The 17,516-nt window shown below is 44.2% G+C and overlaps 1 protein-coding gene across 7 annotated transcripts in view; it reads left to right on the top strand.

Annotated features, from left to right (window-relative positions):
- The window catches only part of PKNOX2 (PBX/knotted 1 homeobox 2), a 432,656-nt gene that overhangs the window by 245,262 nt on the left and 169,878 nt on the right, over positions 1 to 17,516 (top strand). For all 7 annotated transcript variants that reach the window (XM_083588791.1, XM_083588795.1, XM_083588792.1 and 4 more), the window contains one exon: positions 9,981 to 10,140. The gene's annotated coding sequence lies outside the window, so the exon portion shown is untranslated. The remainder of the gene's footprint in view (positions 1 to 9,980; positions 10,141 to 17,516) is intronic.

Here is a 17,516-nt window from a genome sequence, read left to right on the forward strand (position 1 = left end):
CAAGGCAGAGAGGCCTGGGGGCCCACAATGGGCCTCGAGGCTTGTGGTTCCCCCAGTCCAGCCATAAGGTGCGATTCTGATAGCTTGCCATGTAGGACAGCTGCAATGGCATGTTGTAGGCTCCTGGTCCTAGCACCCCCAGACACTCAGGTAAGGGACCTTTCGTCAGGGCCGTCCTTAAGCATATCTGGCGCCATGGTGCAAAACTCCCTCCGCCACCGCCCCCCCACATTTCCCAGGGTTATTGACCTTTTTTTAGGGAGGGCAGGCTGGAGGAGGTGGGCAGTGGCTGGAGGGCAGCTCCTCCGGCAGGGAAGAGGTGGGGGCTGGACGCGGCACCTCCCAGCTCAGTTGGCCACTTCGTGCCGCGGTGGCCACGGCAAATGGAGGCTCCGGGCGCAGCGCTGCTTCGGCGCGGCATGGCGGAGGCAGGCAAGGGCGGTGAGCTGATGCCAGGAGGCGCCGCATCTAGCCTCCGCCTCTTCCCTAGTGCCTTCCAGAACTTGGCGCCCTGGCACCTCACGCCACTAGCCTCTATGGGTAAGGCGCCCCTGCCTTTCGTTATCTTTTATTTGTCCACATCGTCCTCGTGATATTGGCACTTTCCATTTGCACAAGTTCCTTCTGTTTCCTTCATTGCGACGGACTTTCTGAGTTTTCTTAGGGCAGTGTATATACAGGCTCGTTTTGGGGGGTGGGCGTATGTGTCGCAAGGGATCAGTATGCAAACTGAGGTAGTTTGATAGGAGTTTGAGCTGGAGCTCATTTATTAGCCGATTCAGCCTCTCCCTCCGCCCCCAGTTTGCAGACTCACTTACCTCCCATGGTGCTCCAATAGAGCCAGCCCTCTCTGTTAATTAGGCATCTGGGGAGAGACGGCTTGATATCTGCGCCACTGACCATTCTGTAGCCTGCGGGCCAGTTGGCTGGAGGGAGAACAGGTTAATCATAAATCTATTCAGACTTTCTGCACTGAACTAAAGTTTCAAGCTGAAGTGTCTCCAATATGGTCTTTTTCAAGAGAGAGAAAGCTCTCTAGGGACTCATAACACCCTCGCAGGAAAGAAGGGATCAACTCTCACTTACCCTAACGATCCATCCCATAGGCCAGAGCTCACCTTCTGGGGCTAAATCTGCCCATGTTCTCTCACTTTCCTTGCATTTCTTAAAGTATGGGTGTAGCGCTGCTCCATTTTTTCACAGTGAAGTGGGGTGGGCTTCGGGGTGGGGGAGAAATTCATTTGCATTTCAATCAGCCTAATTTGCACTTTGCAAAACAGCACCCAGACCAAAGCACAGCCAGTCCTTCGGAGTCTGCACTTCTCCCGATTTTACAATGCAGTTCCCCGGCCAAGTATCGTGTACCAAATGCTGATATTATGCAACTTAACAAAAACAGTAAAAAAAAAACTCTGCAAAAATGTGTATGTTGAACAAAATTGCATACAAAAATGTGTGTAAAATAATATATATATTTTTGAATCTCAAAATGACATAGAAATGCGGAGAACTGAATTTAGGACTGGGGAAATGTGTCTTATCTGTAATAAACAAAATCTGTCCTTATTCCCTTATGGGGTCCACAAGAGCCCTTATAGAGTCCTTTGTAGGTTCTCCATCGGTCAGAGAAAATAACAGAGGCCAACCAGAGAATATTGAGAAGCAAAGCAGCAAGTAAGCCTGATCTTTATTGATCTGTTGCAACGGGGTGTTCCTCACACGCAGGAAAGCAGGAGGACCCAGAACCAAGGTGTGCCTGCCCTTATATAGACATTTTAAATTGCCTTCCCTGGAGCTCAAGACCACCCCTCCATACATCATACATACATCACAGAAGGGGTGTAACCCAAGACCCCCCCCCCACAAGCATCATACCTACATCACAGAAAAGGTGGTCTACAACAGAAATCTGAATGTTGTTTTCCTGTCTGCCAGGTTATCTGATAATGCCTTTCCTGGTAGTCTGGCCATTCCTTTGAAATGGTGATTTCCCAATTCCTGAGACAATGGGAAGGTTCCCTCACTCCCTCCCTCTTTGCAGAGAAAACATTTAGTCAGTTTGGGAGTCAAAATGGTTTCAGGGCCGTCTTCCTGTGCTGCTCCAGACATGTGGTCCACATATTGATGTATGTGCTTGGTTGGTACATTTATGAGCATTTATTATATGTATAAGACCTTAAATTTTTCATTTCATATTTCTCTTTATATGCTATAGACAGCTATAGCTATATGCTACAGTTAAATTTTCACTACCATACTGCAAAGCGCCTCTTGTTCCCTTAGTGTAAAGCACACAATCCTTCCCCCACCTCCCCAATCTGTCAGATGTTTGCGGATATGGCCTTCCTACATGGTCTGCAGCAGCACAAGGCAAGGAGAAGAGCAACGCTGTAAATTCAGGCAGCTTGACACGGGCCGTAGTTTCCTCATTCCCTCCTTCCCTTTTCGTTTTGCCTTCTCTCTTCTTCCCCTGTCATATAAATTGTTGCACTTACACTTCAAGGTATGGCTTAGTGGCAGAGAAAATGAGATTAGGTGGGATATTTCAACCTGAAAGCTTTCTTTGGGCGGTCGTAGGGAAAATGAAAACAAGGTGGAGCATTAATTATGGGGAGAAAATCTGCTTATTTCCCCCAGGCTCGAGAATGTCAGGGGCGGCAGTGTCACCTGAGATGCTCTCTTCTGTTCCAGAATGTGTTTTATTAATCCCCAGTTCCTCGAATGCCATACATCTGTAGCAGCGTAAATTCAGGATGCCCTTGCAACGCAGTCTGGCTGCAGCATATTTCTTGAAGACTGAACTTTCAACAGCAAGGGCCATTCGCATCTATGCATCCAAAGAGGAAAGACTTGGGAATGCAGTTATGGAGCAAGGAAAGTCATTGTTCCTAAGAAACTGATACAGGGTCATGGATCATCGGTAACCAACATGGTTGTCTCTTGAAGTTTTGGGCTACTGCCTTTCTTTGTTTCTGCAAATATAGTATGAATGGTTCCCAATCTTTTTCAAAGTCTCTGTTGTCTTTTTCTCTTAGTCCTCCTGTCATTTTTGCCAGTTCTGCATAGTTCATCAACTTCTCTTGCCATTGTTCTTTAGTTGGTATTTCTCCAGTCTTCCAATTTTGTGCAATCAACATTCTTGCTGCTGTAGCGGCATATATAAATAAAGTTCTCATTTCTTTTGGCATGTCTTGACCTAAAATACCTAATAAAAAGGCTTCTGGGTTTTTTTACAAAAGTTATTTTTAACATTTTCTTCAATGATGTATATCATTTCCCAGCAGGATTTTACCTTCCTACAATCCCACCACATATGATATAACGTACCTTCTGTTTCACATCTCCAACACTCTTTTCGTTTTTATACATTTTTGATGGCAGGATTTAAATAAACATTCGCATTACTAGCATCAGAAAATGTTTGGAAGATAGTGAAATAAGATGATGTAATTAATTTTATTTTTATGTTTTTAAGGTTTGATGTTATGTTATTAATAACTTTTTCTGTTGAGAGATAGCAAAGTGGGTGAAAATATAAACAAACCAGAAACGCAAGTTGGGGGAAGTCTTGGAGGGGAGGGAGGGAGGAATATATAGTAAATGTTAAGAATTTCAGATGTATGTAATGAACGAAAATGAATAATGTATAAAAAAATAAAAATAAAATATCTATCGAGAGAGAAAAATAGAAGTTTGGGGCTACAGGTTGGTTGGTTAGTATTATTTAGAATGTGCTGTGGCCAAGTAAGTTCTACTCAGAGTAGACCCATTGATGCAAGAGAGTATTATGGTTCCTTAAACATGGTTTGGTGTGATGTCTGTGGGTTGCTTTGCCAGACGAACGATTTGGCAAAGCTTGGTGTTCCCTTGGCCCATTGTGTGCTCTCATTTCTTCTCACTTTCCATTTTATTTATTCATAGTTATTTCAAAAATTTAAAGTCCACCAACTCATTAAAATATTGATAGGTGGATATAATGGGGTACAATAAACATAATAACATTCTAAAATCATAAACTATGCTAACAAATACCGAATCGATTTGATATTTATTCATTTACAATTGTTTGCCAATTATATCCAAGCTGAGCAAACTATGGTTTGACTATAGCATAGTTTGTCCACAAATCATGACTGCGCACTGTGGCTTTTGGATAAGCTCTGTTTTGTGCAGACCTAGGTTGTCTGGCTTGAATATAATGGCAAATGGCTGCTAAATTGGAAGTAAAGGGAAATCAGAGCACTTGAGAGGAAGGGGGCACATGAATTAGTACACATTGCACCATACTATCAGCTTGTCTGGATGTACCGTATTTTTCCCTCTATAACACGCAGATTTTTTCTCCTAAAAAGGAAGGGGAAATGTCTGTGCGTGTTATTGAGCGAATGTGTGGTCCCTGGAGCCAAATGGCAAAAAAAATCAGGCAAAAATCAAATCGCGCGTCTCGGAGAAGGGAAACCTGAAAAGAGGAAGTGGCTGCTTTCCTGCATTCTGCCTCAGGGTCTTACTGCCCACCCACCTCTGTTTCCTTGCTGTGTTTGCTCAAACGGAACAAAGAGTAGGGAAAGCCCCTCCCCTCCAGGCAAGCAGAGTGTCGTCTCTGTGCTCCGGTGCTGCTGAAAACATGCAGGAGGGAGAGAGAGAGAGAGAGAGAGAGAGAGAGCTGGCTGGCTTGGGTGGGTAGGTGAGGGAAAACTTTTGCCTTCCTTTCCTCCCTCCCGTTATACCCCTCTCCTGCATTCTTAGCCAGCTGCTTCTCTGCACACCCCTCTCGTGCTCCTTGTCCATTCTGTATTTTTCCTTCCTTCCCCACTTAAAATGTGGTTAAAAAGCATGGATCCACATGGATCCTCAGGATCTTTGCATTGGGTCACCCCAAATTCACCATCAGATCACATAGCATGTCCATGGCTACAGCCTGCCCCCCAAAAATCACACACACACTGTTGCCTGGGGCTGCAATGGTGCAAAAATGTGGTTAAAAAGCATGGATCCACATGGATCCTCAGGATCTTTGCATTGGGTCACCCCAAATTCACCATCAGATCACATAGCATGTCCATGGCTACAGCCTGCCCCCCCCAAATCACGCACCCACTGTTGCCTGGGGCTGCAATGGTGCAAAAACGTGGTTACAAAACATGGATCCTCAGGATCTTTGCATTGGGTCACCCCAAATTCACCATCAGAGCACATAGCATGTCCATGGCTACAGCCTGCCCCCCCCCAAAATCACACACCCACTGTTGCCTGGGGCTGCAATGGTGCAAAAACGTGGTTACAAAGCATGGATCCACAGGGATTCTCAGGATTTTTGCATTGGGTCACCCCAAATTCACCATCAGATCACATGTCTGTGGCCACAGCATGAAGCACAAAAATGATACATCCACTGTTTCATTCAGAATGTTTTTTCCCTTGTTTTCCTCCTCTAAAAACGATGTGCGTGTTATGGTCAGGTGCGTGTTATCGAGCGAAAAATACGGTACCTTTGCCCTGTTAAAACTTTGTAGCTGTTTGGGGCTGCTGAAATACAAGCAGGGTGGAACAGAGGAACAGGTTTGGGTTTTCAACCTGCTAGCACTCCTGAACTAAGTGTGCAAGCTTCAAGTTCTAACAGTAAACTTTGGTTAGTCAATAGAGCTAAACAAGTAACGCCTTGATATCAGTTCTTTAAAAGCCATTTTAATTGCACTCTTTTCACTCTGTAGACTGCTTTTTGTGTTTCTCACAGTACTTTGTTTGAGTAAAGGAGTCTGGGGCTTTTCAGTACCTTGTCAAAAGGGTGTTTGTCTGATATTGTGAACAATCTGATGCACGTCTCTTGACTGTCAGAGTTAACAAGCTGAAATATTTTTAAGTGATGGCTGAAGAACAGCAGCTGATTCGGAGACTAGAACCTAGAACTGTCAGTTTCAGTTTGCTTGCTTCCATAACTACACAGTTGTTATTTAGGAAGGAACAAGTAGGGCACTGAGTCTCATCTCTTCTCCTCTCCTTCTTTTGAAAACCTGATCTGTGAAATCTTAACCTCTTTGAAAGGGTTCCCTTTCGGTGGCATGATGTTCACTGGGGTAACACATGCTCTGATTGGCTGTGTAGTTTGAAGGGAGTTTTCCTCTGGATGTTTGGTTGCATGCCTTATTGCCGTGGACAAGATCTGAAGAAAGGCAAAACCTATCTGTTACTTTCTCCTCAAATTATATACTGTGTTTGTTCAGATTTCTCAGTAAAGTGTGGTCAGGACTTCCTTTATCTCTGGACTCCGCCATTTTGATAGCAATGGACAGGGAAGGGACATGCATGCAAGCCCTGCACCCAGTGTCTTCAGGTGTGTGTCCCTGCTCAGCGCCTGATTTCCCCATGTAACGTGAGGAAAGCCTGCTTGTGGGGATTGTATGGAGGGTTCTATTTGCATCCAGACAAGTGTGAGAAAAAGCCCCATGTAGATCTTCCCTGGGCAACATGAGGAGGTTGGGACTGACCAGGCAGGGAGGACAAGCATGAGAATGTGGGTGTGAGTGGGTGCCTCTGCCCACATCCACACTTCGAGCATTCACATGTTCAGACTGTTGGGAAACTATGTACGTGCAGCTACTCACACAGAGTCAATTAAGGTTTGGCAGACAGCCAGAAGGCAATCTGAAGGAGTAAGTCTGCCTGGTGATAACAGAGACATGCAGACAGCTCCCTGATTGGTCAAGCTCTTTCAAGGGAGTGATGGCCTACTAACTGGAATGTGTTAGTTCAGTATTCAGAGGTTCAGAGTTCTGTGTGTCAGTGTAGGAGTTGTGAGTCGTGTCAGAGAGAGCTAGCAAAAGATCCGTGTTCTGTTCCTGTAAATAGTCCACTCTATATAATAAACACCTAACTACAAGTTCCTGGTTCCTGCTTCGTCTATCCTGTCTGCAGCCAAGTCGCCAATTGCTTCCGTGGTTTCTGCGTTTACCCTGCTAGGTCTGGCTAAGGTCCTGCAGCTAGTCAGAAAGTTGCAAAACACCAACTAGGTTTTGCCAATACAGACAACTGCCTTAAGAAAAACAAGGGCAAATGTGCAAAAAAGCAGATCTAAATCATCAAGGGCCAGGTACGTAAGTAGTGCTCTGCCATTCTACAGGAGAAAGGCTGGTTGAGGCCCTGTTGAAAACTGGGGGGAGGGGGGGGAATCACTGCAGACTTAATCTTGGAGGACAGCAGGGGTATGCAATGTTGTGGCAGCAGTATCATCTGGATTCCCTGTAATAACAGGGTGAAGAAATGATGTTGGTTCCAGAGAAAACAGCCAGTGTGTAAACATCCAAGGAAAACAAATGCAAATGCAAAATTCAGACTCGGGCATGCCTGGCTGCCGTAGCTCTTTGGACCACAGCCATCAAACAATACTGAAGTTCAAGAAAACTGAAAGACATGGAGAAATACGAGTAAGATCTGGGAGAGCATATTCTCTCCAGGCAATCCTACACATGCAAAACATAACAGCTAAAATTGCTTTTCAGGGTGTTGGAATGACAATTAAGTTTCAGGTTTCTGCGGATTGCTATAGCAAACTTGTAGCGAAGGGTTGTAAAATACATGCTTTGCACGCAGGAAGTCCCTGGTTGAATCCCTGGCAACTGGGAACCCAGCCAAATGGGTGGGGTATAAATAATATATTATTATTATTATTATTATTATTATTATTATTATTATTATTATTAATGTTTGGGGACCTCTGCTATAGACCATACTCAGCTAGGTGTCAAAGAACACCCCCCTGTTTGAAAGGGTTCTTCATTTGAAGGGCTGCCTGGTTCATTTCTGGTTTAAAGATAAAGACCTCTAAGAATCCGAGACCTGGGAGAAGAGGCTGTGGAAGAGGACTGGAAAAAATTTAAGGACTATTTACAAAAACATTATAAGATATATGAATGTTAAAAATTTGCTAAGGTTTGAGGTAAATAGGCTTCAGTATTGAAATTCGGAGACGATAGAAACAAAGTTAATGATTGAGAAAGTTTTAATTTCAGAGTGAATAACTAGACGAAAATACAAAAACACAGGAAACAAGGTACTAATTTGCTGTTTACATTTATTATAAAGAATGCAGGGATGGAGGGGATGGGGAAGTCCAGTGGATGATGGAAAAAGATGTTGAAAGATGAATTTTTTCTTGTTTAATCTCTTTTTTTCCTGTAAAACTGCTTTTGTTGTGTTATTGATGATGGATTCAGATTCTGGAAAAAAAGCAATAAAAAATATTTAAAAAAAAAAAAAAAATAAAGATAAAGACCTCTAAGAAGGGAGAGCAGAAGGGGGCTTTGAAGATGCCCATCACTTAGTTTCTGGGCAGCAGACTGAGCAGACATGGGAGTCCACTGGTCAGTTTTCCCCGCAAAGGTGAGATGTATTACAGGCTACGACCAATTTACACACATCCAGCCAGGGCCGTCTTAAGCATATCCGGCTCCGTGGTGCAAAGCTCCCTCCACACACACAAACACCTGTTTCCCAGATTTGTCGACGTTCTTTTAGGGAGGATGGCGCTGCCGACGGGGCTGGAGGGGGCAGGCAGTGGCTGGAGGGTGGCTCCTCTGGCGGGGGAGAGGCGGAGGCTGGACGCGGTACCTCCTGGCTCAGCTGGGCACTTTGTGCCACAGTGGCCATGGCAGATGAAGGCTCCAGGCGCAGCACTGCTTCAGCGTGGCATGGCAGAAGCGGGGAAGGGCGGCGAGCTGATGCCAGGAGGCGCTGCATCCAGCCTCCGCCTCTTCCCTGGCGCCCTCCAGAACTTGGCGCCCTGGCTCCCCGCGCCACTAGCCTCTATGGGCAAGATGTCCCTGCATCCAACTGCGGCACAACCACGCACACACACATCACAATGGCTTGGAACTGGCCGGAAAATAGACGTAACAAGGTGGGCATATGTGCACTGCTGTCGCACACAATGACCTGGAACACAACCCCCGCACAAATTGAGGGTTCCCTATAACATGTCTGTTTAAAATATAGTAAAGGTAAAGGGACCCCTGACCATTAGGTCCTGTCGTGGCCGACTCTGGGGTTGCGGTGCTCATCTCGCTTTATTGGCCGAGGGAGCCGGCGTACAGCTTCTGGGTCATGTGGCCAGCATGACTAAGCTGCTTCTGGCGAACCAGAGCAGTGCATGGAAACGCCGTTTACCTTCCTGCCGGAGCAGTACCTAGTTGCACTTGACGTGCTTTTGAACTGCTAGGTTGGCAGGAGCAGCGACTAAGCAATGGGAGCTCACCCTGTCGTGGGGATTTGAACCGCTGACCTTCTGATCGGCAAGCCCTAGGCTCTGTGGTTTAGACCACAGCGCCACCCACATCCCTTAAAATATAGTAGTCATTTCTAAATGTGTGTCTATACCTAAATTGTCACCTGCAACCTGAATGCATATCTTTTTCAATGATTCATTTCCTCACACACACTCCTTTTTTTTTTTTTGCTTATTGTGCCTATCTAAACCAACCAGGCGAGTATCAGAGATGAAATCGGACTCTTACGATACATTCAGCAGAGCTGAATTCTGCAAAAAAAAATTTTAAAAAATGACGCCTCTAGCAACTTGCACTATCAAAATTTTAATAACGCATTCCCAAAGGGGGTGGGGAATAGAGATCGTGTTTTGCTTTTGGTTTTTAGGGGGAAGCAAAATAGGGTCTTTTCTTGGTCAACAAGGACAGCGGGGAGGATATGGCATTTTTGCAACGCTGCTGTGTGCCCTGAAGCCTATTTGCATAAGTCATGGTTGCTGTGGTTTAATCTCAGGAAAACAAATGGATAAACCATGTCTTTATATATATGTATATCTGATGTTAGTTGAGATCAGGTAGGATCCCATGGCCAATGGCTGTTTCTGAAGATCCGGGCTGATTTTGGCTTCTGCTGCTTATCGGGGTGGTTGTCTTTGGAAATTGTTTCTCCTAAAGGAAGCGCCTCCTTCTTCACAACTGATGGTTTTATCTGTCTCCTCTCAGGTGGCTCTGCTGTGGCTGGAAGAAGCAGCTTTTGTGTAACCGGCAGAGAAAGGGCAGAGGGGAGAGTTTCAAAGGACAAGCGGCTCCCGGAGAAGATTCCATAGAAAGCACCGCATTTTCCATCGTCTCACATACACAACAGTGGAGCAGATTGATTTCCGTAAGTCCCACCAACCAACAAAAAGCTACTTTGCATACGGAATTGATGGGGAACGGGCGTATTTCCATTTTAAAGGATGCCTTTTCAAAGTTATTTTTAGTGGGGCCCTGCAATAAGATAACCCCCAACACCTGAATTGCAATGTGTGGATGCAGCAATATGTTATAGGTCCTGTTTGTCCCATCACAAACACACACACACAGTACGCTTTATGGGTGTCCCCCCCCCAATGTTGGCTTAGGAAAAACAAAATAGAAGAGATCTGTTAGGGTGGAAAATACTCAAATGTAAATCGGTCTCCTTCTCCACTGAAAGAAGTAATTTGAAGACACTCTAAGGGTATTATGGCTCCAGGAAGAAATCTCTTCCTGTGGTTTTTAACAATTTAACTGATTAGTTTTTAAAAAGCATGATGCTTTAAGAAAAATACAAAAGCGTTCAACACCCACCCCCTCTGCTGGAAGACTACTTCGCAGAACACACACGATTTCCAGTGAAAATGCACAATTCAGCCCCACTCTCCCTTCTGTCTTTAGGCCAACTTTCCCCAACACGCCACCCTCCAGAGGCAATCCCTATGAGTCCCTATTGGCTGGAGGTGATGGGAGCTGTAGACTGAAGCATCTGGAGGGTACCAGGTTGGAGAAGGCTGTTCTAGGCATTCTTCCTCCTCTCTTCTTGAAGGTCCACCCATCTTCCTGTCCTCTTCCTTGATCTGCAGACCATTGTTCTTCCTTTCACCTCCTGTGACCCATACCGAGATATTGTAGGTCCTCTTCCAAGCCTTCATCTACTTCTTTTCACAAAGTCTGAATCCATCGGGGTGGGTGGGAGGGAATAAAATAAATATTGATGGATGGATGGATGTTTTTAAAGCATGGTTATGATTTTTTTCTCAGTCTTACTGTTTTATCTTTTTATAAACCACTTTGAGGGTTTTGTTTTCTTAGCCAAGCAGTATATAAATTTTATGAAATAAATGCACTTTTATGAATGCATCCTTAATGCATTTATGGGTTCCATGTATTACAGAAGTACAGAGTGGAAATATTTTGCATTATTCCCATCTCACTCCCTGTATTCAGCCCACCTGTATTTTGATCCTGTGAACAAAGCTCACCTTGTCTTAATATCTCTGTTTTTATTCACTTTTTTAAAGCAAAGCTTTTATTTAACCACAAACACCCAACCCATGGGCGTCAAATCAATGAAAACACAATGGGTTATGTTTTGTTTTGTTTTGAGTTTAGTGGTTTCACCCTTTGTCTATTTGCAATTGTTCATATTAATTCCACAAATTAATATTACCAATTCTATGTCCATTTAATTTACATTATTTGGGAATTCGGGTCCAATTTTGTTCATAATCACCTTTCTTAGTTTCCCGGGAATTACTTCTTTTTTATTTAGAGAGTAGTCATGTACAACCAGGGCAAAATGATGTGATATTATGCTCTGAGCATATGCACAGCCCCTAAATAGAGTTCTTTGGGGGCAATTTGCAATAGGAGAGGGCTGATGAAAACTGGAATCCAATAACATCTGGAGAGTATGATGCTTGCAGTTACATCTGCTGTTCACTGGCTTGATCCCCATGGCAGAAATGTAGGATAAAATGTATTAAACGTTCAAGCTTATGACCTGAATGCTACATACAAGCCTAAGTGTTGTACGTGGAAAAACTGGTTGTTGATCACCAGAGCCATAATGAGTTACCCTTAAGAATGCTGCAGCAATTCCAGCAAAAGTAAGAGGAGAATCTTAGGATTCAATCTCATTTATTCCAGTTTCCCCATGGCATGGATTTCAGAGGCATTCCAACTGCATGTCACTGTGACTTGGATAAGAATCACTATATGGCTGACAGTTTGTGCTTAAATTGAAGTGCTCATTTGGAAAACTCTGTACACTGTTTCCTTAGGTGTCTGTCACAAGGCTAGAGACAGGATTTCAACGATTCCCTGCCCACTTTATATTGTCTTGCCATTTAGGCTCTTGATACATAGATTTCTGCTTATAGGAATACATTCCAATTAGATGCCCTTAAAAAAAAGAGAGAGAGAGTCCATTTTTTAAAGTGACATTTTTCTTAGTGAGAGCTGCAAACTAGCAAAAGAGTTGGATGTTGTCACTTCTAATTCCTCTGCACAATTCGGAAAGGCTGTTTAAGTAGCTGTGAACAGGGTGTCTGTTGTTTCTAAGAGTTCGGGTTTTTTTAAAAAAATAAATAAATGGTGATGTGGAAGGGAAAACAGTTTTGCTAGGTTCCCGCCCAAAAAAAAAACTCAGTGGACTCATTTGTTCATGGTACACCAGGTATCTCATTCAAATTTCGAGTCTGAGTTATAACTTCAAAAGAGTTACCAGGAAGTCCAAGGATCTGTGCAAATGATCTTTTGTCAGAATCTACAGAACCTTTTTTGCACCTCATAAATAGCTCTTCATTGCTAACTGCATTTAGATGGTTACAAGTCCTGGGGAAATAGCAGGTTCGTGCTGTCCTTCTTTCTAGTGAGATGAGTACTGTATTTACTTTCAAAAGCATCTATTAGACCAGTATCTTTTTCACTCTTAAGTACCAGAGAAAATATATGATACGTTATTGCTTTTCATTACTTCCAGTTGTATCCTCCTTTTTTTTGATCATGGAGCTGAGGGTTATAGCCAATGCTAGCCCTACTCTGAGGAGACTCATTGAAAACAGTAGACATGGCTCACTTAGGTCCACTAATTTTAATGAGTGTACTCTGAATATACATTAGTCAGAGATGATCTTCAGTGAGGTGACTGATGTAAGTATCCTTTCCCCATAGATTGCAGAGCAGCATGCCATTTTGTGGTCCTGTCTCTTTTCCTGCTCATTTAGATGGGACAGACATTTTTTTATCACATTACATCCCCCATAGCAGCCATTTTGTGTTATGCCACACCCACATAGCAGCCATTTTGTGACTGGTGCCCACTGCACTTTTCAAAATTCAGAATGTTTCAGGCTGGCCCCTCAAAAAGTTGGGGACCCTGTCCTTTGATTAGAGATATAATGATAGGTAAAAAGGTAAAGGACCCCTGGATGGTTAAGTCCAGTCAAAAGTCCAGTATGGCGCTCGTCTCGCTTCAGGCCGAGAGAGCCAGCGTTTGTCCACAGACAGCTTTCCGGGTCATGTGGCCAGCAGGACCTAACCACTTCTGGCACAATGGGATACCATGACAGAAGCCAGAGCGCACGGAAATGCCGTTTACCTTCCTGTCACAGCAGTACCTATTTATCTACTTGCACCAGTGTGCTTTAGAAATGCTAGATGGCAGGAGCTGGGACAGAGCAAAGGGAGCTCACCCCGTCACGGGGATTTGAACCACAGACCTTCTGATCAGCAAGTCCAAGAGCCTCAGTGGTTTAGACCAGAGCGCCACCCGCGTCCATAATGTTATGTACAGATAGGGTAACTATACACAGAAGCAGCACTTTTTTTCAGGGGGATCTCGCCAGAACTCAGTTCCGGCACCTTTTAGGTGGATTCAGGAATCTCTCAGATGAGTTCCAGCACCTCTCGGGTAGGTGCCATTACCATTCTAAGAGAAAGAGTTGAGTTCTGGCACCTCTTTTTCTAGTAAAACAGCGCTGAGCAGAAGCAATCAGAAAAACAAAGCTCTCAACAAATATCACAGGATAACAAAGGATCAGGGGCCCAGTACCATTGTGCAGATGGTAAAAAATCTGGGTACAGCCAGTGAGTTCATATATGACAGAATGGCAAAGGGTAGCCATTGAGGGTACAGTTGGAGACAGAGATCCTATGAGGAGAGAGTGCACAGAAACCAAGGGTTGCCATACTTCCAGAATATCCCGAACACGGTAGCCAGCGGCAGTGTCTGGGTGAAAATCACGAAAAATGTCCAGAGAAATCTAGATGTATGGCAGCCCATGTTGGCGGTGCTGGTTTTTTTTTTGCCGATTTCCCAAAAAATAAATAAGAAATAGCTTTACTTTATTTTGCCAATAAAGCTCAACAACTTTGCTCAAAAAAGCTCAGTAACTTTTCTGTCCAGATTCTCACTGTTTGAAATATGGCAACCCTAACTAACACAAAATGCCTTGAGGGTGAGGTGGCTGTAAATCAAACTGTAAAAAGATTGAAATTCCCTCTTCTATGCTACTATTTTTATTTTTAATCCCTCCCTTCCTCCAAGGAGCTCAGGGTGCAATTCATGATGCCCCTTTGAATTTATTTCCCATAAAACATGTTGAATAGGTTAGGCCAAGGTTCCTCAAACTCGGCCCTCCAGATATTTTTGGCCTACAACTCCCATGATCCTTAGCTAGCAGGACCAGTCTCAGTCTCAGTCAGTTTTATTGCACATAGCCAAAGGTTGCCGCAATGTACACAGAATTATTTGACAATTAAAAGAAAATATACTGAATTGATAAAAAAAGACTTAAAACATTTATGTTATTAAGACACTACGTACTCTAAACAAAGCTATAAAAGTACCCCAATGTACAAATAAAAACATTAAACAATAAAATTCATAAGCTAAAATCATCACATGGTCACTAATGTTAAAAACAATATCAATTAATACAGTGTGCAATTTATACTCAGAGTTTGGTGACAAAGATAGAGCATAGCCTGAGGTAGATAGATAGGATCAAATAAATTCTGAGTCAGACCATTGGTCCATCTAGATCTGTATTGTCTACACTGGCTGGCAGCAGCTCTCCAGGGTTTCAGGCTAGAGTCTCTCCCAGCCCTACCTGGAGATGCTATGGATTGAACCTGGAACCTTCTGTGTTCAAAGCAGATGCTCTACCATTGGGCCATTGTTTTTGTGCCAGTTCGGTTCTCTCAAATTGTGCCACCATTCCTATGGAAAATAAACTCCATATTATTATTTTTTGAGGACCCTAATTTCTCCTTAATAATCCAGGGGTGGCGAGCCTGTGGCCCTCCAACTGTTCTTGGACTACAACTCCCATCAGTCTTAGCATGACCAATGGTCAAGGATGATGGGAATTGTAGTCCAACATCTGGAGGATCACAAAATCCCCATCCTTTGTTATAACCACTCACTTCCTGTCTCACAGTTCCTCATGGTAGACACACAGCAACTTTTCCATCAATGTCTGGCCGCAGAACCATCACTGAATATTTCCATGGCCTTAATATAATATTCAAAGTGAATGCCTTTTACCTCCCCCCCCCCCTGTTTATTTTGGAGCACACTACCCTATCTATGAACTTTAGAAACCTTGTAAACTTTAAAATTCTGCTTCCACTTACAGATAAAAACAACGTTGTTTAATGCTGGTGTTCAAGGTACATTAACTTTGTCTGCTAAAGATCTCCTTGCCTGTTGCTGTGGTGTTCAAATGAAAAAAAAATAAAAAATCCCAGTGTTTATGTTATAGAGACATCCCTGGAGCAATCTATTCTTAAAGATTGGTTTGCGATTAGTTCCTTTGGAAGGGAGAAAGTGGCTGATTTGTAATTGTTATCCTTCAGACATGTTACAGTACCTTCTCTTTCTCCCACCCAAAGCTTCTGTTTCAGATACCTCTAGACCACCCATTTGGAAAAGACCTCAAGGGATTGGGTCCAGTGTACTGAACTGAGTGGTTTGAATAAGGTTGCAAATCCTTGCTCAGGCAGGAAGGTCACTAGGTGGTAGTTCTCGTGAAAACCCTAAACAAAACAAAACAAAATAGTGGCATTTTTTTTTTGGTATGCTAGGCAGCCAAGTGCCGAAAGAAATGAATAAGAGCAGGCCCAGAAGATGATGAATCAATTGGAATCGGTTGTGAGTCCATCTTAAATTGTATGAAGGAGCTGAACCAGGTAGCGTTATGCAAGCGCTACAGAAGGTGGTGAATTTCGCCATCAAAATGCAGGAAACCCAGGCAAGGAAATAATGAAATATTCAGCCGCTATTTACGGAATTGATTTGAAGATCAAGAAGTTACGAGCAGCTAGATGAAAAGGATTAAGTAGGAAGCGTGAATGGAGAGATACTATGGTGCAGAATTAAATTGGCGTTTCAGCTGTTCAATACTTTATGCGGATTTTATGAACAAGGAAGGGAAGGATATGGGCATGCAGATACGGTAGAGCCTTTGCTTTTCATAGTAGGGGGTGGTAGTTCCTTCCAATGGGGGTGCGTGGCATGGGGCGCATGGCATTTCCCTCCCCAACACCATCAACTTTTGTATGTGCTCCCTTGGGCTTTTGTTTCTGCATCTTGAGACCCAGCAAGGAAGTGACCTTCTAAATCACCCGCTAACCTCTCCCCACCATAAGAATGCAGGGAGAAGTGTGGGCTGCTTCTCTTGCTCTTATTGCAGTGTTTGATGCAGCTGAATGAGGCAGCCCCTTGCTTTTCACTGTCTTTTGTGGGTAGGGTGACCAGGTAAAAAGAGAACAGGGTTTTGCCCTACACAACTGTTATAGGAGCTGGAGCCCTGCTCTCCTTTTCACCTGCTCACCCTACTTGGCAGGGGCGAGGAACCTTTGGCTCTCCAGCTGTTGCTGAACTACAACTCCCATCATCCCTGGTCATTGCTGGGGCTGGTGGGAGTTGTAGTTCAGTAACATCTGAATATCTGGTGGGCCAAAGGATTCTCACACCTGCTATAGAGAGACCCACAGAGTTGTGCATCTCTGCCTCTGTTTAGTTTTCTGGTCTCCAGTTCTGTGAGCATTGGTGGATGTGTGTGTGTGTGTGTGTGTGTGCGCGCACACACACACACACACACACACACACTTAAAGGTAAAGGTAAAGGGACCCCTGACCATTAGGTCCAGTCGTGGCCGACTCTGAGGTTGCAGCACTCATCTCGCTTTATTGGCCAAGGGAACCGGCGTACAGCTTCCGGGTCATGTGGCCAGCATGACTAAGCCACTTCTGGCAAACCAGAGCAGCGCACGGAAACGCCGTTTACCTTCCTGCCAGAGTGGTACCTATTTATCTGCTTGCACTTTTGGTGTGCTTTCGAACTGCTAGGTTGGCAGGAGCAGGGACTGAGCAATGGGAGCTCACCCCGTCACGGGGATTCGAACAGCCGATCTTCTTATTGGCAAGTCCTAGGCTCTGTGGTTTAACCCACAGCACCACCCGCGTCCCACACACACTCTTACATGGGAGTAAATTGCACTGAGCACATTGGGACTTTCTGTTGCATATAGGAGTTCATTGCACAAAATGCAAACTAGGTTAGGCTATTAGTCTATAACAGTGTTTCCCAACCTTGTGCCTCCAGCTGTTTTTGGACTACAATTCCCATCATCCCTTGCCACTGGTCTTGCTAGTCAGGGATGATGGGAGTTGTAGTTCAAAAACAGCTGGAGGCACAAGGTTGGGAAACACTGGTCTATAAGGCCAGT

The sequence above is a fragment of the Podarcis filfolensis genome (genome assembly GCF_964270895.1).
Source record: "Podarcis filfolensis genome assembly, chromosome: 15".
Classification (NCBI taxonomy): domain Eukaryota; kingdom Metazoa; phylum Chordata; class Lepidosauria; order Squamata; family Lacertidae; genus Podarcis; species Podarcis filfolensis.